The 22403-nt window shown below is 47.3% G+C and overlaps 1 protein-coding gene across 5 annotated transcripts in view; it reads right to left on the bottom strand.

Moving 5' to 3' along the window:
- CDK14 (cyclin dependent kinase 14) overlaps nucleotides 1-22403 on the bottom strand; it is a 628470-nt gene that overhangs the window by 494443 nt on the left and 111624 nt on the right. Inside the window, exon 1 of one of the 5 annotated variants that reach the window (XM_073677400.1) lies at nucleotides 19612-20026. The exons of 3 other annotated variants lie outside the window; for them this stretch is intronic. The gene's annotated coding sequence lies outside the window, so the exon portion shown is untranslated. Of the gene's footprint in view, nucleotides 1-14207; nucleotides 14715-19611; nucleotides 20027-22403 lie in introns of those variants that run through there. One more of the 5 variants, XM_073677402.1, reaches the window with a different exon arrangement.

Raw genomic sequence — 22403 nt, forward strand, 5'->3', positions numbered from 1 at the left:
AAAAAATAAAAATGTACAGCTGAGTTCACATGAAAGGTAACTGGGAAGTATAGCATCAATCTGGAGCATCAGACGTCACTTTTATGTCATGCTTCTTTCAGATCTAAACAGTAATTCCAGTAGGATGTTCACGGTGTCAGAAGCGCTGAACGCCTGGATGTGATTAATGAAGACACCGCTTCCAACCAAGACACTGCAGTAAACCTCTATAGACCGCCACAGCAAAGCTAGAGCCATAAATATGGATGACCTAGAATTAAGCACACTGTGGGGGCCACGTATTATAGTGTCAGTGAGAAGAACATGGGACAACTGAGGTTAAAGGATTCGCCTGGTCTAGCGTCCGTGGTGGTGGAACCACTGTGCGGTGGACTGAGGAGAGCCTGGAGGGGCATAACTAGGTGAACACATGATTCTTCGCTAGAGCCCCTGATTTTGGCGTTAGACTTGGCTCCAGATGGACGCCAGGTGCTACTCCATAACAGACCTCGGACACACGGCTGCTGACCCCCAAAGGGGCAGAGAGCTGAAATGGTCTGGAATGGAAAGCTTGGTTGGTACAGGCAGGCACGGCAATAATACAGGAATGGCAGGTACTGGCAGGAACGGCTGATATACAAATATGCATGGCAGGTACGGCTGGTATACAGGCAGCACGGCTGGTACTGGAAGATATACTAGAACAGAGAACCTGAGAACTAGCAAGCATGCAAACAAGCAGAGTGATCACGTTTCTCAGGCACCTCCCAACAGGTGGAGGTGCCTTAAATAATAAGTGTCTCCCAGCCATTGGGGGGAGTGGGACTTAGCCAGGGGGTGGGTACTTAGCCAGGGAGGAGGGAGGGGACTTAGAGGGGAGGTGGGGGTCGGACTTAGTCGTATTGTAAGCAGGTCATTCGGGGGAGGCTTCTGCTGCAGGGAGTTGTCTTACTGCCAAAAATAAAACAAAGAGAAGGAGGAGGGAGGACATGACAGATCTACTGGAATAGAGAGAAGATTTCAGGATATATTTCTTAGTTTTAGATTGTAAAATTAGACAATACAATCAAATAAAATTAGTAGATTAAGGGAGGAATAGCCGTCTTTTTATTTTTGTATTTTATTTTTTTAAATCAAGCAATTGCAAGACTAATTAAGAATGAAAAGTAAGAAAAAAAATTATATATTTTTTTCCGCCATTTATGGTTGGGGGAAAAAGCAGGGTGATTTAAACTTTTATATTTAATAATATATAATTCATAAAAAGTATCTAAAAGTATAAATCACCCTGCTAGTTCCTCATTTCCTCAAACATAAATGAATGGTGTCATTCAAGACTACAACTCGTCCATCAAAAAGCAAGCCCTCATATGATTGTGTCAGCAGAAAGAATAAAAAAGTTATGGATCTTGAGGGTGAAAAAATGGAAAACAAAATACAAAACATACAGTTAGGTCCATATATACAGTATTTGGACAGAGACAACATTACCACAATGAATTTTAAACAAAACAATTCAGATGCAGTTGAAGTTCAGACTTTCAGCTTTCATTTGAGGGTATCCACATTAAAATTGGATGAAGGGTTTAGGAGTTTCAGCTCCTTAACATGTGCCACCCTGTTTTTAAAGGGACCAAAAGTAATTGGACAATTGACTCCAAGGCTATTTCATGGACAGGTCTGGGCAATCCCTTCGTTATGTCATTCTCAATTAAGCAGATAAAAGGCCTGGAGTTGATTTGAGGTGTGGTGCTTGCATTTGGAAGGTTTTGCTGTGAAGTAAACATGCGGTCAAAGGAGCTCTCCATGCAGGTGAAACAGGCCATCCTTAAGCTGCAAAAGCAGAAAACAACCATCCGAGAAATTGCTACAATATTAGGAGTGGCAAAATCTACAGTTTTGTACATCCTGAGAAAGAAAGAAAGCACTGGTGAACTCGTCAATGCAAAAAGACCTGGGCGCCCACGGAAGACAACAGTGGTGGATGATCGCAGAATAATCTCCATGGTGAAGAGAAACCCCTCACAACAGCCAACCAAGTGAACAACACTCTCCAGGAGGTAGGCGTATCAATATCCAAATCTACCATAAAGAGAAGACTGCATGAAAGTAAATACAGAGGGTTCACTGCACGGTGCAAGCCACTCATAAGCATCAAGAATACAAAGGCTAGACTGGACTTTACTAACAAACATCTAAAAAAGCCAGCACAGTTCTGGAAGAACATTCTGTGGACAGATGAAACCAAGATCAACCTCTACCAGAATGATGGAAAGAGAAAAGTATGGCGAAGGCGTGGTACAGCTCATGATTAGTGTTGAGTGATACCTTCCGATATCAGGAAGTATCGGATCTGATTGGATCGGGCCGATACCCAAAAAGTATCGGATATCGCCGATTCCGATACCAGAAACCAATGCAAGTCAATGGGACACAAATATCGGAATGAAAATAAACCCTTTCTTTCCTTGTAGGTTAATTCTACATGAAGGAAAACAACTAACAATAATGTAGAATGTATTGGGGGAGGTGGTTGCCCAAATCGATGGGAACAGTGCTCACAGTGAAACATGAAAAGCCGGCAATTCAGCAGCGGCATGCACCGGTACCCGACAATTTAGAACAGAAAGAATAGAGCTTCACACATAGATTAGATAGAAACATGTCAGCCACATGTATAAGAAGTACAAGGACAGTGTTGATTACTGTACTTGTCATTTAGTGTTACAATAAAGGATTTATTACAAAAAAAATTGGCGTGGGGTTCCCCGTAATTTTAGTCTCTAGCGGAGGTTAAGCAGACGGCTAGGGCAGATGTTTGAAGCCTGGGAAGGGGATAATACCCACGGAGCTTCCCAGGCTACTAATAGCCCCCAGCTGAATGCCTAGCCTTTACTAGCTATTAAAATGGGGTACCCCCCCAAAAAAATGACGTGGGTTCCCCCGTTTTAATAGCTAGCAAAGGCTAGGCAGACAGCTGGGGGCTGATATTAATAGCCCAGGAAGGGTGCCATGAATATTGGCCCCCTCCCAGGCTAGAAACACCAGCCGTCAGCCGCCCCAGAAATGGCGCATCCATAGGATGCGCCAATTCTGGCACTTAGCCTCGCTCTTCCCACTGTCCTGTAGCGGTGGCAGTGGGGTAATAGGGCTGGGCTTGATGTCAGCTGGCATTATAAGCTGACATCAAGCCCAGGTTAGTAATGGAGAGGCGTCTATAAGACACCCCTATTACTAACCCCATAATGAAAGTTAAAAAAAAAACACAAATACCCAGAATAAAGTCCTTTAATTGAAATAAACACACAATTCTTTATTGTTCTAAATTAAACCATACTTACCATCATGCCCATTCCAGCTGAAATTTAAAAAAAATTGACGTGGCGCTTCGCACTATATTTGTGTCCAGCCAGGTACAGCAGGCAGGAACGGGCTGCCCCCAACCACCAGCTGCCTATTTGTACCTGGTTGGACACAACAATATAGGGAAGCCCTTTTTTTCTTAATTATTTCATGAATTTCATGAAATAATAAAAAAAAATAATAATATGTGGACCTTCGCCTTATTTTTGTGTCCAGCCAGGTACAACTAGGCAGCTGGGGGCTGGAATCTGCAGTGCAGGGAGGCCCAAGCTTTCTGCCCCCCCCCCCCCCCCCACTGTAAAGTGCAGTCCGCAGCCACCCCGGAAAATGGCGCGTTCATAGAAGCGCCATCTTCTGGCGCTGTACCCAACTCATCCAGGGCCCTGGTGCGGTGGCAAACTGGGTAATAAAGGGGTTAGGGCCAGCTTGGTATTATCAGCTGGCCCTAAGCCCGAAATTCATGGGGTCACGCCAATATTAGACATGACCGCCATTAATTTCTAGTAAAGTATTTAAAAAAAACACAACACCCAGAATAAAGTCCTTTAATTGAAATAAACAATTCCTATAAATATAAATAAATAATTCCTTATTGTTCTAAATTAAACCATACCTACCATCACGCCCATTCCAGCTGAAGCCAACGATCTCCTGCAATAAGAGAAAAATAATAAACCAACATCATCCTTACCTTTCGATGGTTCCCAGGACAGCTCCAGCTCTGCTACATCGAGATGACAGGCTGGATCGCAGCAGAAAGCTGCCATCCAGCCTGTCATGCCGCAGGCAGACACTGAGAGGCGCAGGCATGCTTGCGCTCCTCAGTGTCAGGCTGTGACGGCATCCAGATGAGCCGAGTCTCTCACGCTCACCGCATGCACAGGAGAATTCTCCCACGCTGTCAGTGACGTGCATGAGGTGAGCTGAGTTCATTGTCGGCTCATCTGGATGCCATCACAGCCTGACACTGAGGAGCGCAAGCAAGCCGGCGCTTCTCAGTGTCTGCCTGCGGCATGACAGGCTGGATGGCAGCTTTCTGCTGTGATCCAGCCTGTCATGTGAATGTAGCAGAGCTGGAGCCATCCTGGGAACAATGGAAAGGTAAGGATGAGGTTGCTTTATTATTTTTCTTTTATTGCAGGAGATCGTTGGCTTCAGCTGGAATGGGCGTGACGGTAAGTATGGTTTAATTTAGAACAATAAAGAATTGTGTGTTTATTTAAATTAAAGGACTTTATTCTGGGTGTTTGTGTTTTTTTTTAACTTTGACTATGGGGTTAGTAATGGGGGTGTCTTATAGATGCCTCCCCATTACTAACCTGGGCTTGATGTCAGCTGGCATTATAAGCTGACATCAACCCCAGCCCTATTACCCCACTGCCAAGGCTACAGGGCAGTGGGAAGAGCGAGGCTAAGTGCCAGAATTGGCGCATCCTATGGATGCGCCATTTCTGGGGCGGCTGACGGCTGGTGTTTCTAGCCTGGGAGGGGGCCAATATTCATGGCACCCTTCCTGGGCTATTAATATCAGCCCCCAGCTGTCTGCCTAGCCTTTGCTAGCTATTAAAATAGGGAGGACCCCACGTCATCTTTTTGGGGGTCCCCCATTTGAATAGCTAGTAAAGGCTAGGTATTCAGTTGGGGGCTGATATTAGTAGCCTGGGAAGCTCCGTGGGTATTATCCCCTTCCCAGGCTTCAAACATCTGCCCCAGCCGTCTGCTTAACCTCCGCTAGAGACTAAAATTATGGGGAACCCCACGCCAATTTTTTTTTTAATAAATCCTTTATTTTAACATTAAATGACAAGTACAGTAACCAACACTATCACTGTACTTCTTATATATGTGACTGACATGTTTCTATCTATCTAATCTATGTGTGAAGCTCTATTCTTTCTGTTCTAAATTGTCGGGTACCGGTGTATGTGTAGCGCCCCGAGGGTTCGGTCGCTACAGGGGTATTGCACCTCAGACCAGAGGTGTGATATTCTACTCCCAGGTAAGGATGGAGTATGGACCAGGGCTCAGTGAGCTGCATACAGCACACACACCCCATTTCCGAGGGACAGCTCAACGGTGCTCCCACTAGACAGAAGTGCAGGCACGACTGACTATGTCCCTGCCTGGAGTGGGGAGGGGGGTGGAACACCCAGTGCTGTAGGGGCAGATAGGGGTTGGTTCCTGAGCGTAGGTAGGAGCCCATTGGTTGCTGGTCACCTGGGCTCATGGCTAGAGGGAGGTATAAAAGGTGGGCACCATCTTAGTTCTGGGTCAGTTCAGCCAGAGGAGAAGACAGAGAGTAGAGGCTCTGTAGGAGCTCTACTCCAGAAGGGCCTAGTGAGAGGCCGAGGAGGAGGTGAAGGGGAGCTGAGATTTTGGCTCATCTCAGCTCCAAGAGAAAGGAACAGAACAGGAAAGAAGGAGAAGGAGAGACAGAGAAACAGAAGGGCTCAGGAACAAGAAGGTGGAAGGGACCCTAAGAACCCACGAGAATCCAGGGTGCAGGGTCAGGCAGATTAAGGGTACCGGATCCCAAGTTGGTGGAGGAGAAACAACCCTCAGCCAAAGACCGGTCGTCGTGATCATCTATTGGTGCGACACCTCATCAAACCTGCTAGGAAGGCACCATATAGGACAGCGGAGGACGGGGCCCACGTTTAACCGCACAAGTCCGCGGCAGCTGGACAAAAGTGGGTCACTGGTGAGACAGGCCAGAGAAAGGATTAAAGGGGGTCCTGTGCCATGCTCCTGAACTGCCTGGGAGTTGACCGAGCCCCACACCTGGTGGACGCAGCGCGGCTCGGGCGGTCACTGCTGACAGAAGTGACCCGGAACAAATGAACTGTGAGTAAAGACCCTGGACTGTAACTTGTTGTCTGTGTGCTCCTTCGCGCCTCCAGCACTACCGGTACTGGGACTCTCACCACCATCACTCCCACCATCCACTACACTGCCCTGGGGCCGCACTCTTCCCGTGGGGAGTCACACCATCCCAGCTGCACACGTCATCGGCCCCAGCGGACTGCCTTGCAGCGGCGGTTCCTAATAACCGCAATCCACGGGTGGCGTAGTCGGACATAAACATCAGCACATAACGGACTACCACTGGCCTGACCACCCTGAGCCACGGAACCGGGTTGCCACTACTACTCCCATCGTTCCCCTACTGCCCGGATCCGAGTGCCCCACGGCCCAGGGGGCGAGTCAGCTTTGGCGTAGTCGGCAGGATTTCGTGCCCGCTAACCACGGGTACTGCGCGCCTGAAAAGAGACTGTTTTGTTGTACTAAAAATGGCGCCCGCCCTAGAAGAACGAGCGCCATAATGTGCGCGCCAAAAGACCACAGGAGGCCGCCTCCCATCGTGGGCCGGGTCCCAGAATGGTGCCAAAGAGGAAGCCCGCCCCCAACAACCATGAGTACTGCTGTGGAAATGTCCGTCAACGTGGGGGGGCTGCCCCTGAGAGTGATTGTCAGCAGAATGCCCCAGGACCACCCCCCATGGGGGCGGATAGGAAAGAAAACTGCGGGGCAGGGGGTGGTCTGGATCAGTCCAGACAGACCGCACCCGGGAATGGACGCCCTGAACAGCACCAGCCTCCTGGCCCGAAGGCTGCTGCAGGCCGAACCGCTCTGCAGCCTAGCAGAAGTCCTGGCGCAGCTCCCCAGGGATCCGGAGCGTGCGCAAGCTGCACTGGAGGACCTGGAGCGGAGGATGGTCCGGGCGCAGCGGAGTGCACTCACCGAGTGGAGAGAGGATCTGGCCCGGCAGGCCGAGACCCACCAGCGACAGGCCTCAGCCGCACCCCGGGGTTTGCCTGCCTCTGAGGACGGCGCAAGAGGAGAGAGGACCGGAGGCGACGCCGCGGAGGGAGCCACGAGGACTGAGGCAAGTGAAGGGGACGTCACCACCCCAAGCCCAGCACCCGCAAGCCTGCCCCAGCCTCCCGTCGTAGCACCAGAAGCCCCACTCACCGCACCTGTTGCCGCGCCGCCACTGCTCCCGGCTAGGCCTCAAGCGGCGAGCGCCGCGGCCACGCCCCGCCCAGCGCCACGCCCCTTGACCCCGGGCGCCGTAAAGCAGGAAGCATCATCGGCCCGGTCGCAAGGCCTGGATGACCCGGGCACCATCGCTAAGCCTGGGCCCCTGTCTCGGATGGGACTGCCACCTAGCGCAGCCACAAGACCCCCGGCCTGGTCGCAAGGCCGAGTGCCCCCGGGCGCTGCTCCCAGATTAGGTCCCCCCACTATACCATCGCTGGGCGTGGACCTATTGGCACATCACACCGGTCCGGATGGACTGCCGCTGGAGTGGCCGGCTGAAGTGACCGGCAATCAGCCATGGAAGGCCCAGCCCCCGCGAGAGCCTCTGATACCGGCTCCTGAACCCGTCGAGGTCACCCTACCCCCACTAGAGGACGTCCAATTTGCGTGGGACTCCACCGGCGAGAACTTGATGGGGTTCTCTCAAGAGACCCGGGCAGACGCGGTCCGTCGTCTGGAGGCCTGTCACCAGCAACTGGCGACCTTTGAGCGGGAGCGACGAGAGAGGCGCGTCAGGGAGGAACGGCTCCAAGCCCAGAGTGCTGAACAAAAGCGCAAGGCCCGCCAAGACCCCCAAGCAGCCCGTGGTCCCCGAATCACAGGGACCATAGTCAAGTTCCACATGGAGAACGGCTGGGGCTTCATCAGGGGCCCAGAAACCGCAGGCGACGTCTTTGTGACCCGCAGGGACGTGGAGAGTCATCTACTGGAGGGACATCGTGGCCGTGACCTGTACCCTGGTGATGTGGTCGCCTTTACCCGCCACGTAGGTGCAAAAGGACCATACGCCCTACATGTCCATCGGCTCACCGAGGAGGAACTACAACACCGCGGCTAAGAGGAGAGCGAAGAGGACCCGGACGGGTCTGAAGAACCATATGATGAGGAAGAAGGAGCATATAGAGGACACCGCTACTAGTAAGTAGCAAAGTACCTGTGTACATAGTTACCCGGCAGGGTATCAGAACTGTTTTTGGGACTGTTCCCGTCTTGAAAGTGTGGTCCCCGTTGGGACAAAGATTGAACTGTTACCTGTGTGCCCCTCATCCCCTACCAGGCTGAGGACTGTGAGCAGCCATTCCCTTCCCAAAACTGGCCGAGGACTGAGAGCGGTCAACCCCTTGTATATAGTTGCGCTTCCTAAAGCGCCCCCTACTGGTTTTATACAAAAAACCGCAACGTCTACCTCAAGATTTACTGGACTGTTGCACCTTTACCTGGTCGCAAGTTGCACCGCGGCCAGGATCCAAGAATCCAAGAATGTGCTTTACTTAAAAATGTGTTACATGAGAAAGTTTTATATGCTGCTAGGTGATAATGCAAATGTTTTACAAGATGTTTTATATGACAAAAGAGTTCCAGAGGCATTAGCAAAGTGTTTTATAATAGTGGCAAGAGAAGAAAAGCGTTTCCCATAAAGGGAATTGAACCATGTTGCCTGTTTTCTGATGTGAAAAGTTATTGAAAAAGTTTTTGCATGTCCTGTAATTATCTGTTTTTGCTCTTTTCCAGCCCGAGGACGTGCTGTGCTTTACCAGGGGGGAATGTAGCGCCCCGAGGGTTCGGCCGCTACAGGGGTATTGCACCTCAGACCAGAGGTGTGATATTCCACTCCCAGGTAAGGATGGAGTATGGACCAGGGCTCAGTTAGCTGCATACAGCACACACACCCCATTTCCGAGGGACAGCTCAACGGTGCTCCCACTAGACAGAAGTGCAGGCACGACCGACTATGTCCCTGCCTGGAGTGGGGAGGGGGGTGGAACACCCAGTGCTGTAGGGGCAGATAGGGGTTGGTTCCTGAGCGTAGGTAGGAGCCCATTGGTTGCTGGTCACCTGGGCTCATGGCTAGAGGGAAGTATAAAAGGTGGGCACCATCTTAGTTCTGGGTCAGTGCAGCCAGAGGAGAATTGCAAAAAGAACTTCGGCACTCCATACATGAAAATATAAGAAATATTGTATCTAGACTAATGTCACTTTGAAAAATGAAGTTTTTTTGCGCATAATTTGGCCAATTTATGTGTGCCCATCAACCACGACAAGGTCACCTTCGTATGATGGGAAACTACGCTACGCTACCACTGGATATGCCACTCTTGGGCTGTAGCGTAGTTTCCCATCATACGAAGGTGACCTTGTCGTGGTTGATGGGCACACATAAATTGGCCAAATTATGCGCAAAAAACCTTCATTTTTCAAAGTGACATTAGTCTAGATACAATATTTCTTATATTTTCATGTATGGAGTGCCGAAGTTCTTTTTGCAATTGAGATTACTCTTTTCTTCAGAGCACCCGAATAGACCAGTGAGCGACCCCTCTCTAATTTCTATTAATCATTTTTGGGATCCCGCTCCTGGAGCATTGCAGCAGGTACGTGTTCACACTATTAGAAGTTTGACAGCCTTTTTTCTGACCATGTGTCCCTCCCATTCAGTCACAGGTGGTTTTAACTAGCTCTACCAGCCCATACATTGTAGGTTAAAAGCCCAAGCAAAGACATATTGTCCATACAGGCTTACAGCCCAAGAGTGGCATATCCAGTGGTAGCGTAGCGTAGTTTCCCATCATACGAAGGTGACCTTGTCGTGGTTGATGGGCACACATAAATTGGCCAAATTATGCGCAAAAAACCTTCATTTTTCAAAGTGACATTAGTCTAGATACAATATTTCTTATATTTTCATGTATGGAGTGCCGAAGTTCTTTTTGCAATTGAGATTACTCTTTTCTTGAGAGCACCCGAATAGACCAGTGAGCGACCCCTCTCTTTTTTCTATTAATCATTTTTGGGATCCCGCTCCTGGAGCATTGCAGCAGGTACGTGTTCACACTATTAGAAGTTTGACAGCCATTTTTCTGACCATGTGTCCCTCCCATTCAGTCACAGGTGGTTTTAACTAGCTCTACCAGCCCATACATTGTAGGTTAAAAGCCCAAGCAGAGACATATTGTCCATACAGGCTTACAGCCCAAGAGTGGCATATCCAGTGGTAGCGTAGCGTAGTTTCCCATCATACGAAGGTGACCTTGTCGTGGTTGATGGGCACACATAAATTGGCCAAATTATGCGCAAAAAACCTTCATTTTTCAAAGTGACATTAGTCTAGATACAATATTTCTTATATTTTCATGTATGGAGTGCCGAAGTTCTTTTTGCAATTGAGATTACTCTTTTCTTCAGAGCACCCGAATAGACCAGTGAGCGACCCCTCTCTTTTTTCTATTAATCATTTTTGGGATCCCGCTCCTGGAGCATTGCAGCAGGTACGTGTTCACACTATTAGAAGTTTGACAGCCTTTTTTCTGACCATGTGTCCCTCCCATTCAGTCACAGGTGGTTTTAACTAGCTCTACCAGCCCATACATTGTAGGTTAAAAGCCCAAGCAAAGACATATTGTCCATACAGGCTTACAGCCCAAGAGTGGCATATCCAGTGGTAGCGTAGCGTAGTTTCCCATCATACGAAGGTGACCTTGTCGTGGTTGATGGGCACACATAAATTGGCCAAATTATGCGCAAAAAACCTTCATTTTTCAAAGTGACATTAGTCTAGATACAATATTTCTTATATTTTCATGTATGGAGTGCCGAAGTTCTTTTTGCAATTGAGATTACTCTTTTCTTCAGAGCACCCGAACAGCCAGAGGAGAAGACAGGGAGTAGAGGCTCTGTAGGAGCTCTACTCCAGAAGGGCCTAGTGAGAGGCCGAGGAGGAGGTGAAGGGGAGCTGAGATTTTGGCTCATCTCAGCTCCAAGAGAAAGGAACAGAACAGGAAAGAAGGAGAAGGAGAGACAGAGAAACAGAAGGGCTCAGGAACAAGAAGGTGGAAGGGACCCTAAGAACCCACGAGAATCCAGGGTGCAGGGTCAGGCAGATTAAGGGTACCGGATCCCAAGTTGGTGGAGGAGAAACAACCCTCAGCCAAAGACCGGTCGTCGTGATCATCTATTGGTGCGACACCTCATCAAACCTGCTAGGAAGGCACCATATAGGACAGCGGAGGACGGGGCCCACGTTTAACCGCACAAGTCCGCGGCAGCTGGACAAAAGTGGGTCACTGGTGAGACAGGCCAGAGAAAGGATTAAAGGGGGTCCTGTGCCATGCTCCTGAACTGCCTGGGAGTTGACCGAGCCCCACACCTGGTGGACGCAGCGCGGCTCGGGCGGTCACTGCTGACAGAGGTGACCCGGAACAAATGAACTGTGAGTAAAGACCCTGGACTGTAACTTGTTGTCTGTGTGCTCCTTCGCGCCTCCAGCACTACCGGCACTGGGACTCTCACCACCATCACTCCCACCATCCACTACACTGCCCTGGGGCCGCACTCTTCCCATGGGGAGTCACACCATCCCAGCTGCACACGTCATCGGCCCCAGCGGACTGCCTTGCAGCGGCGGTTCCTAATAACCGCAATCCACGGGTGGCGTAGTCGGACATAAACATCAGCACATAACGGACTACCACTGGCCTGACCACCCTGAGCCACGGAACCGGGTTGCCACTACTACTCCCATCGTTCCCCTACTGCCCGGATCCGAGTGCCCCACGGCCCAGGGGGTGAGTCATATGCCGCTGCTGAATTGCCGGCTTTTCATGTTTCACTGTGAGCACTGTTCCCATCGATTTGGGCAACCACTGTAATGCCACAATCACCATGGCTGTGGCATTAACGTCTTAAAAAAATATTAATTCCTGCTATTCCATTTAATTGTAATGTAAGGGAGATAATGTAATGTCAGCGCTTGAGCAGGAGAATTCTCCCACGCTGGGATGGCATTCTGATGACAGGCTGGATCGCAGCTGAGCGCTGCCATCCAGCTTGTCATCCTTCAGAGACACTGCAGAGAGCAGGCATTATGTGAACTTCCGATTCCGGTATTCGATATTGTAAAAGTATCGGAACTCAGTATCGGAACTCCGATACTGAAATATCGGGTATCGACCGATATTCGCTGTATCGGAATGCTCAACACTACTCATGATCCAAAGCATACCACATCATCTGGAAAACACAGCGGAGGCAGTGTGATGGCTTGGGCATGCATGGCTGCCAGTGGCACTGGGTCACTAGTGTTTATTGATGATGTGACACAGGACAGAAGCAGCTGAATGAATTCTGATGTATTCAGAGCCATACTGTGTGCTCAGATCCAGCCAAATGCAGCCAAACTGATTGGTCGTCGTTTCATACTACAGATGGACAATGACCCAAAACATAAAGCCAAAGCAACCCAGGAGTTTATTAAAGCAAAGAAGTGGAATATTCTTGAATGGCCAAGTCAGTCACCTGATCTCAACCCAATTGAGCATGCATTTCACTTGTTAAAGACTAAACTTCAGAAAGAAAGGCCCACAAACAAACAGCAACTGAAAACCACCGCAATGAAGGCCTGGCAGAGCATCAAAAAGGAGGAAACACAGCGTCTGGTGATGTCCATGAGTTCAAGACTTCAGGCAGTCATTGCCAACAAAGGGTTTTCAACCAAGTACTAGAAATGAACATTTTATTTACAATTATTTAATCTGTCCAATTACTTTTGGTCCCTTTAAAAACAGGGTGGCACATGTTAAGGAGCTGAAACTCCTAAACCCTTCATCCAATTTTAATGTGGATACCCTCAAATGAAAGCTGAAAGTCTGAACTTAAACTGCATCTGAATTGTTTTGTTTAAAATTCATTGTGGTAATGTCTAGAACCAAAATTAGAAAAATGTTGTCTCTGTCCAAATACATATGGACCTAACTGTATCTCCATCTCCAAGTGGATAAAAATACATGCACATCTGTCATCTTTTGATGATGTTTTCCTTACATTTTCTTTATATGATTTTAATGGCAGACATATTGCCGGAGATGCTTGAACAGTAGCTGAAGAAATAGTAATAAGAAATATAATGAGCGTGCAGTGTAACCTGTGCAGTGAGAGGGATGAAGGAGGAGCCGTCATCATCCTCAATAGTCAGGGCTGTGATCCTGCTTTATCAGCCTCCAGCTATATAATAAAAGTGTCACATTTCATATTAATCCCGTCCTCTGATAAGACGATGACTGCTGGGGCTTCTCCTGGCATACACAGCACAAGCTGAAAAGGGGCAGGAAGAAAATCCCAAGTACTTAAAGGGAATGTGTCATAAGAAAATTACTAATTGCCCAAAAGTCACATTTAACTCAAAAAAACTGATTTAAGCAATGTTATTTTCCCCATACCACAATCTGTATTAAAAATAATAATAATAAAAAAAAAATAATCATGCAAGTCTCACACCGGCCACTGGAGCCTTTTTATACTCCAACTTCCCATTTCAGGAAATTTACATGTACATTAGCAGCAAAGGATATACCCTATCTTTTGTATTGAGGCATCTAATGAGCGTGAGCAATTGTCACTGTAAAGGGAGGAGGGGGATCAGGGTCAGCAGTGACATTCCCTATTGTGAATGTGACGCGCCCCCTGGGACATATTCCTTTTTGAGGGGAATACCCGGCACCGGATCAGATGGGGGGGGGGTTGTAGTCTCCGAGCGGCTGTGACCCGGTCCCGTGCCCAGGGCGTCAAGCTAAGTGTTATGTGGCAGCTTTACAGATGTTACTAAAGTTCTTTTGTGTCGACTACGCCACCCGTTGTGATGCGGTCACTGTGGCCGCCGCTGCAGCAGGGTCCGCTGAGGCTGATGGTGGGTGCGCAGCTTGGTGGGATAACCCCCAACGGGAGGGGTATAGCCTCAGAGGGGACAGGCGCAGAGGATGGGGGTTGTGGTGGTGTAGTGCAGACGGCAGTGAAGACAGAGTCGGGTATTGCAGTTAAGGGTGTTTACTTACTGCAGATGTTGTACTGGTCACTCCAGCTGCTAGTGACCACCCGAGCCGTGCTGCGTCCACCAGGTCCTGGATCCAGCCAACCCCCAAACAAGTCCAGAGCGTGGCCCTGAGCTCTCCCTCTGTCCTTTCTTCAGCCGTCCCCACCAGTGATTCACCTAGGTCCAGCTCCCTCGGGCCTTCTTTTGGGACACCCTTGGCCCTGGGTTCCCTGACCCTTCATGTGGTGTGCCTTCGGGGTGAATGTGGTGGGTGACCGCGACAGACACTGCCCACGGTCTCCGGTCTCTGGCTGGGGAATGTCTTTGCCCCCACCAGCTTGGGTTCCGGTACCCTCTTGCTGACTCCTCACCCGGTGCTCTAATTTGGGTTCTTGGGTCCCTTCAGTCTTCCCCCTCTGGGTCTTTCTCTGCTCCACTCTCTCTCTCTCCAGGGCTGCTGTTTCCTTCTCTCTCCTCTCCAACTGACTTGTTCTCAGCGTCTGACCCTGATCTAAGTTGGTGCCCTCCTTATATATCCCTCTATGTGTGAGCTCAGGTGACCAGAACCCAATGAGCTCCTATCACTACCCAGACTGCTCCCCCTATCTGCCCCTACACTACATGGGATGTACCACCCCCCTCCCACTCCAGCCAGGAACAGGCTCGGTTGTACCTGCACATTTCCAAGTGGGAGTACCGTCGGCCTGCTCCTCTGGAATGGGATGTATGTAGTGCATGCAGTCTATCTGAGCTCAGTTCCACACTCCTTCCCTACCCGGGAGTGGAATATCACACCTCTGGGTTGAGGTGCAATACCCCTGTAGCAGCCGAATCCTCAGGGTGCTACAAATGGAGGATCCTATGTTATCTACTGTATATAGAGGTGTTATCAGTCATTGTACAGGAGGAGGTGGGCTGCGACATCACCTATTGTGAATGGTGGATCCTGTGTTATCTACTGTATATAGAGGTGTTATCAGTCATTGTACAGGAGGTGGAAGTGAGCTGTGACATCACCTATTGTGAATGGTGGATCCTGTGTTATCTACTGTATATAGTGGTGTTATCAATCATTGTACAGGAGTAGGAGGTGAGCTGTGATATCACCTATTGTGAATGGTGGATCCTGTGTTATCTACTGTATGTAGAGGTATTATCAGTCATTGTACAGGAGGAGGTTAGCTGTGACAACACCTATTGTGAATGGTGGATCCTGTGTTATCTACTGTATATAGAGGTGTTATCAGTCATTGTACAGGAGGAGGAGGAGGTGAGCTGTGACATTACCTATTGTGAATGGTGGATCCTGTGTTATCTACTGTATATAGTGGTGTTATCAATCATTGTACAGGAGTAGGAGGTGAGCTGAGACATCACCTATTGTGAATGGTGAATCCTGTGTTATCTACTGTATATAGAGGTGTTATCAGTCATTGTACAGAAGGAGGAGGAGGTGAGCTGTAACGTCACCTATTCTGCTTGGTGGATCTTGTGTTATCAGTAATTATAATCCTGTCTATGAGAACGAGGATGTAGGAGTGTAAAATATCCCCAGTGACCAGTATGAAAATTGCAAAATTACTAATTTTGTTTTTTTTTAATAAAGATCGTGTTCTTTAAAAAACAAACAGTGCCAAAATAAAAATAAAAAATACATGCAACACAAAAATGTAATTTAAACCAATAGGTTATGTTCTAATGACACATCCCCTTTAATAGCTTTCTTGCCTATACCTCTCCCCCATTATATATTATATACAGTTTCTGTGAACAAGGTGATAATGTAAGATGCAGAATTACTTATGGTGTAAGGAAGATGTGAAAAGAGAGACTGTAGCTGTAGATTTGTTACACTGTATCTATTATTCCATGTGAATGCAACATTTCCTTTTCCCTTCAAGCCAGGGCGACCGCACATAACAGGGAGGCAGACCCAGCACGTCCTGTTGACACAGATTATTTTGGTCACTGCCCCTGAAGGAAATCCATGAGCGTAATTAAATTCCATCTTTACTTATAATGAATTCTTAATTATTTCTTATAGCCCGAGGTCGCTGCCGGCGCACATGGCGCCCCCTGTTCCGCACCCTTTTATTACATTAGTGACACAATCTTAAAATTTCACATTTCTTAATGACATCGCTTTCAGTTGGATCTGATGATCTGTCATGAACCCAGTCGATCAATACGGATGGATGTGTGTCATTTAAGTCAGGAGATTTAAGGTTGTACTGGATTAGAAACACATCCTCTAAAAACGGTTTGTGGGTTTGCAATGGGGACTGCAGCTCAGTTAGAAGTGAACAGGGATCAGCTGCAATACCAGGCACAGACTGTAGACAGGTGTGGCGCTCTTTTTGGAAGAAAGCAGCCCTTTTTTTCTAATCCGATGCAAACCATTTAATTCTAAATGTTGAAGGGACAGCTCTACCTTTATGCAGCTTTGGAGTATATTTTCTATGATATTTTCTATGTTTTTTTTTTTTAGATTTTTTAGGATATAAAACTTAACTCCTCGCTATGAACAGTCACAATTCTATGTGGGAGTTTTCCATAAATCCAACCTGGGGTTTGTCTTATTGAAATATTTGGCTCATATTTATTATAGGAGTTGCCTCCTTTCTCAGCATCGGGGGCAATATGCAGATATTCACCCTATTTTTTTCCATTTTTAGAATCACCATAGGGTTTAATGGCCACTAGGATCACCACTGAAATGGTTGTTAGGCTTACCATAGGGTTCAATGATTATAAGGATCACCATAGGGGTCAATGGCCAGTAGGTATCACCATACGGTTCAATGTTCACTAGGATCAGCATAGGGTTCAATGGCCACTAAGATTACCATAGAGTTCAATGGCCACTAGAGTCACCATAGGGTTCAATGGTTACTATAATCACCATTGGAATCAATGGCCACTAAGATCACCATAGGGTTCAATAGTCATTCAAATCCCCATAGAGTTCAATGACCACTAGGATCACCATAGGGTTCAATAGTCATTCAAATCCCCATAGAGTTCAATGACCACTAGGATCACCATAGGGTTTAGTAGTCAATCAAATCCCCATAGAGTTCAATGACCACTAGGATCACCATAGGGTTCAATGGCCACTAAGATTACCATAGGGTTCAATGGCCACTAGGATCAGCATAGGGTTCAATGTTCACTAAGATTACCATAGGGTTTAGTGACCACTAGGATCACCATAGGGTTCAATAGTCACTAAAATCAACATAGAGTTCAATGACCACTAGGATCACCATAGGGTCCAATGGCCACTAGGATCACCCTAGGGTTCAATGTTCACTAGGATCACCCTAGGGTTCAGTGGCCACTGGGATCACCATAGAGTTCAATTGTCACTAGATTCACCATAGGGTTCAATGGTTACTAAAATTACCATAGGGTTCAATGGTCACTAGGATCACCATAAAGTTCAATGGTGCGCAACATCACTGTAGGGTTTGGAGTATTCAGGGTCCAATGGTTACTAAGATCATCATAGGGTTCTGTAGTCAATACTCACTAGGATCCATATGGGATTCAGCTGTCACAAGGATCATCATAGGGTTTGATAGTCTCAAAGATCACCATGGGGTTTAATGATAATTGTGATCACTATAGAGTAAAAAAAAACTATAGGAGGTCCTATCAATGTGGCCATAAAATGAATGCCACCCGTTTTATATAGGAACTCTGCCGGCTCCTGCCAAATCCTGACTCACCATACTGACTTATGTGAACGATCAAGGTTCGGTCAGGGTTGGGTTGTTTTGACAAGAATAGGGTTGCAGACTGCCGTTAAAAATCCATAACTACTCAAAAAGTGAAAGTGATATTTTTTTCTTAATCCTGTTCTGTTCTTTTTAAAATAAAGACCATGATAATATCTGCCCCCCCCCCCCCCGACTGCTAAAAGTTTGAACTCCCACAATCTATTGGATAATGGAGCTGAAGAACTTATAGAGAACCTAAATCAGACGTTTTCATTGGTGCAACAATGAGATGAATAAACTGTTCCTGAATGTGATGGAAAGATTTGGAAATGATCTGGAAATATCCATGATGTCATGAACATATGACATCATGGCTGTTGTATGATTTTCTGACAATCACAACCTGTCAGAGAATTATTTCTCGATACGTTTACTCCTATAAAATGGAAAAGATAGAATTTATGTTTACTCTAAGAAATTGCCCGAGTTTTATGCTGCACTTACAATAATTGTAAAAACTAGTATATCATATGTATCATAGATTAGGATGAACCCGCGACGACCACCTGTTCCTCCATATTCATCCATCTCCCTATATTTATGGCTCACGCTCTAATATCGGTGTCCCATAAAACCATTCCTTATAATGTTCTTGATCCAATATATCAAGGGGGCGGACAACTTCATAAACTTGAGAGCTGCTGCAATCAATATTGGCCCAAGATATGCAGATAACCAACATCTTAGGTTATTCCTTTGCTCCTGCAAATAACCAACGTCTTAGCTGGTTGGCATCAGTACGACACTTACAAATTTCTATGGGCTCCCGAATCTTTGGACCAAGGATGAACTGCAGCCTCAGGAGTTGTCAAGTCATAGGATGGCGTTTCATAATTGACTGTTGTGTCTTTATGACCATTCCACTTTAAACCAGGGATCCCCAACTTTTTTTCTGGGCTACCACTTAACTTTGATGACCAATGAACCTATATCTAATAAGTTTAGGTATGAAGATGCCCAAGGAACCCCAACATTTTTTTTCGGAGGACATATTAAATCATTGGCCCCATAATCACAAATCTGAGCCCTAAAGTTAGGTCCATTACATCGTGCACCAAGTTGGGGTTCATACTCCGAGGCGCTAAATCGAAATCTGATTAACTCTTCGTGAACCCATTTAGAGTTTTTACGAATGCCACAAGGATAGGAGTCGGGGTGCCAGGTTGACGCCATTTTCCTACTCGTTTAATCTTAGGTGCACCTCAAGTTCCTGGTAGAACTCCTACAAAAGCAACAGCAATATTGGAAAAACAGGAGAGAATTCATGCACACTATGATTTACAAACCCGATCATGGTGGTGGTGGTGGTGACAGGCAACACTCCCATCGTCTCCTGCATGCAATCACTTGGGTTGCAAGTGGTCTCTTGTGTCCACTTAGGGGGATGAGGCTACTATAGCAAGGTGTGTGAGAAAAGGGCAAGAAAAGGTTGTTCCTTCGATGTAAGGTTTCCGTGAGGCTCAGTCCTATGGGACCCCCCAAGCTTGGAAATGTATCACATTTCCATTTTGAATAATTAACAATAAGGCTTGGATGGCAGCGGCGGTGAGATATGGATAAGGCGTGTGATGTCTATAGGGAGCGGTGTGTACCATTAGGTCCGGAGATGCAGATAAATATGCACCTTAATAAATACTGACTCACCGTTGTGCCGAGCTCGGAACTGGCTGCTTCATCTACAACTCCTGGTCATGTCTCCCTCCGTGGTCGCCAGCGGGGCACAGCGATTGCAGCCAGGCCGGTGTCTTTCAGCAAATGAATTCACAACATGTTACTGCTGGAGCGAGCTGGAATGGGAAGGACGTACTACACCGCGCAGAGAGAGAGGGGGAATCACAGGCAGCAAACAGGGAAATCTCAACAGGCAGATTATATTCTCATAGGATTCCCCGGCATCACGCCTAGATGAGCAGAGACAAAATAATAACCCGCTGCCCGATACTTCCCCGCCGTGCCACCTTAATGTACAGCAAGGCTTCTGCAAAAAGAGGAAAGGATGCACCTTCCTATGGAGTAGCAAGGAATCAGCCAGCACTGGTGCCTGCAGTAGTAAAGCAGCCGGGAGATGTATATACAGAGTGACAATATACAAGGCACTAGGAGATTCTAAAAAATAGGGGGGGTGGGCATCAGTCAGTTTTTCCAGATTGGCATTATCACTGCAGCCTGCATTAATGACCAGAGAAATCAGTAGGAGCCTGGAAAAGTAGAATAATTCTGCCGTAATTGCAGCCATATTGTTTTCACCCAACTTTCCCAGAAACAGATAAACATAAGAAACATTGGTGCAGATTTACAAATGCATTTCCCAACTGGAAACAGGGATGTGTGTGAGAGTTCCCACATAAGAAAATACCCAACCCAACATGATGTCCCCACACACAGTATGATGACCCCACGGTACATTCCCCCCCCCCACACAGTAGGATGCCCTCATAGTACATTCCCCTCACAGTATGATGTCCCCACAGTACATTCCCCCCCACACACAGTAGGATGCCCTCATTCCCCTCACAGTATGATGTCCCCACAGTACATTCCCCTCACAGTATGATGCCCCTCACAGTATGATGCCCCCCACAGTATGATGCCCCCAAAGTACATTCCCCTCACAGTATGATGTCGCCACAGTACATTCCCCTCACAGTATGATGACCCCACGGTACATTCCCCCCACACACAGTAGGATGCCCTCATTCCCCTCACAGTATGATGTCCCCACAGTACATTCCCCTCACAGTATGATGCCCCTCACAGTATGATGCCCCCCACACACAGTATGATGTCTCCACAGTACATTCCCCTCACAGTACATTCACCCCACACACAGTATGATGTCCCCACAGTACATTCCCCTCACAGTATGATGCCCCCCACAGTATGATGCCCCCCACAGTACATTCACCCCACACACCGTAGGATGTCCCCACAGTACATTCCCCTCACAGTATGATGCCCCCCATAGTACATTCCCCCCACACACAGTATGATGTCCCCACAGTACATTCCCCTCACAGTACATTCACCCCACACACAGTATGATGTCCCCACAGTACATTCCCCTCACAGTATGATGCCCCCCACAGTATGATGTCCCCCACAGTACATTCCCCCTCTAGGTATGATGCCCCCTCAAAGTATGATGCCCGCACAGTAAATTCCCCCACGTATAGTATGATGCTCCCACACAGTACATTTCCCCACACACAGTATGATGCCCCAAAATACTTTCCCCACACATAGTATAATGCCAAAAGATACATTTCTCCACACACAGTATGATGTCCCCACAGTACATTCCTTACACACAGTATGATGCCCCAAAATGTCAGGTGCCCAATAACATTACTTCATTGCAGCACCTGCACAGGGCCAGAGACTGCAATGAAGAGGAGAACATCATCACTAGGCTTGGGAGAAGCATGTTGTAAGAAGTTTATTTTTATTTTTTGACAGAGAAAGTCAGGGCAATATTACTATAGGAAGACATTGTTATTACTATAAAGAGACACAATGAGAGCATTATTATAAGGAGGCACAATGGGCGGCATCATTATAAGGAGGTACAATAAGTGGATTTTTATAAGGTGCAATGAGGGTATTATAAGGAAGGAGGCACAACGGGGGCATTATTACAATAAAGAGGAACAGCGGAGCATTATTATAGGGAGACACAATAGGGGCATTATTATTAGGCACAATGGGAGTCATTATAATAAGAAGACATAATGGGGGGCATTATTATAGAGGTACAATAGGGGTGTTATTACAACAAAAAGGCAGAGGGAAGCATTAATACTATAGGGGACCGCATAATTATAAGTGAATGCGGGGCCATTATTACTGTGAGGGGGAAAAGCAGGGGCCACTATTTGTGTGTTTGTATAGGTACAAATGGAACATTATTACTTCGTAGGGCACAGAGGGGGCACTGTTACTCTGTGTGGCACAAAGAAGAGTACTATTATTGAGCAGGGAACAGAGAGGCTATTCTTGCTGTCTGGGGCGCTGGTTATAGCAGTATGTGGTTTCTGTAGAGGTCGGGGAATGTGAGGAGGGTGCTAAAAATGTGATAAGCCAAAGATGTCTCTGCAGAATGTAACACAGAGACAAGTCATGGATGGAAGAAACGGTCATGGCGGTCTGGGCCGATTGCAAAAGAAAAAGGGAAAGTGAATGACTACGATCAGCGAGAATGTCACTGGAGTAGAACCTGTATGGTGGCAATATAAGTCTTAGTACAGTGGTTTTGTTTTGGTTCATTATGGTGGTGTTATCACTACTGAATATATATGGGTAATATGTGCTTATGGTCAGTTAGTATTGTTGCAGTATTGATGGTAAAATTGGTCTTGGAACAGTCATGGTGGCCTTCCTTCTCTATGTGGTGGTATTATGTGGTCATAGCGTGGCGGTATTATTGGTAGTTCTGGTCT

Source organism: Phyllobates terribilis, unplaced genomic scaffold, assembly GCF_046119375.1.
Source record: "Phyllobates terribilis strain yellow unplaced genomic scaffold, ASM4611937v1 Scaffold_4__5_contigs__length_816908805, whole genome shotgun sequence".
Taxonomy (NCBI): Eukaryota; Metazoa; Chordata; class Amphibia; order Anura; family Dendrobatidae; genus Phyllobates; species Phyllobates terribilis.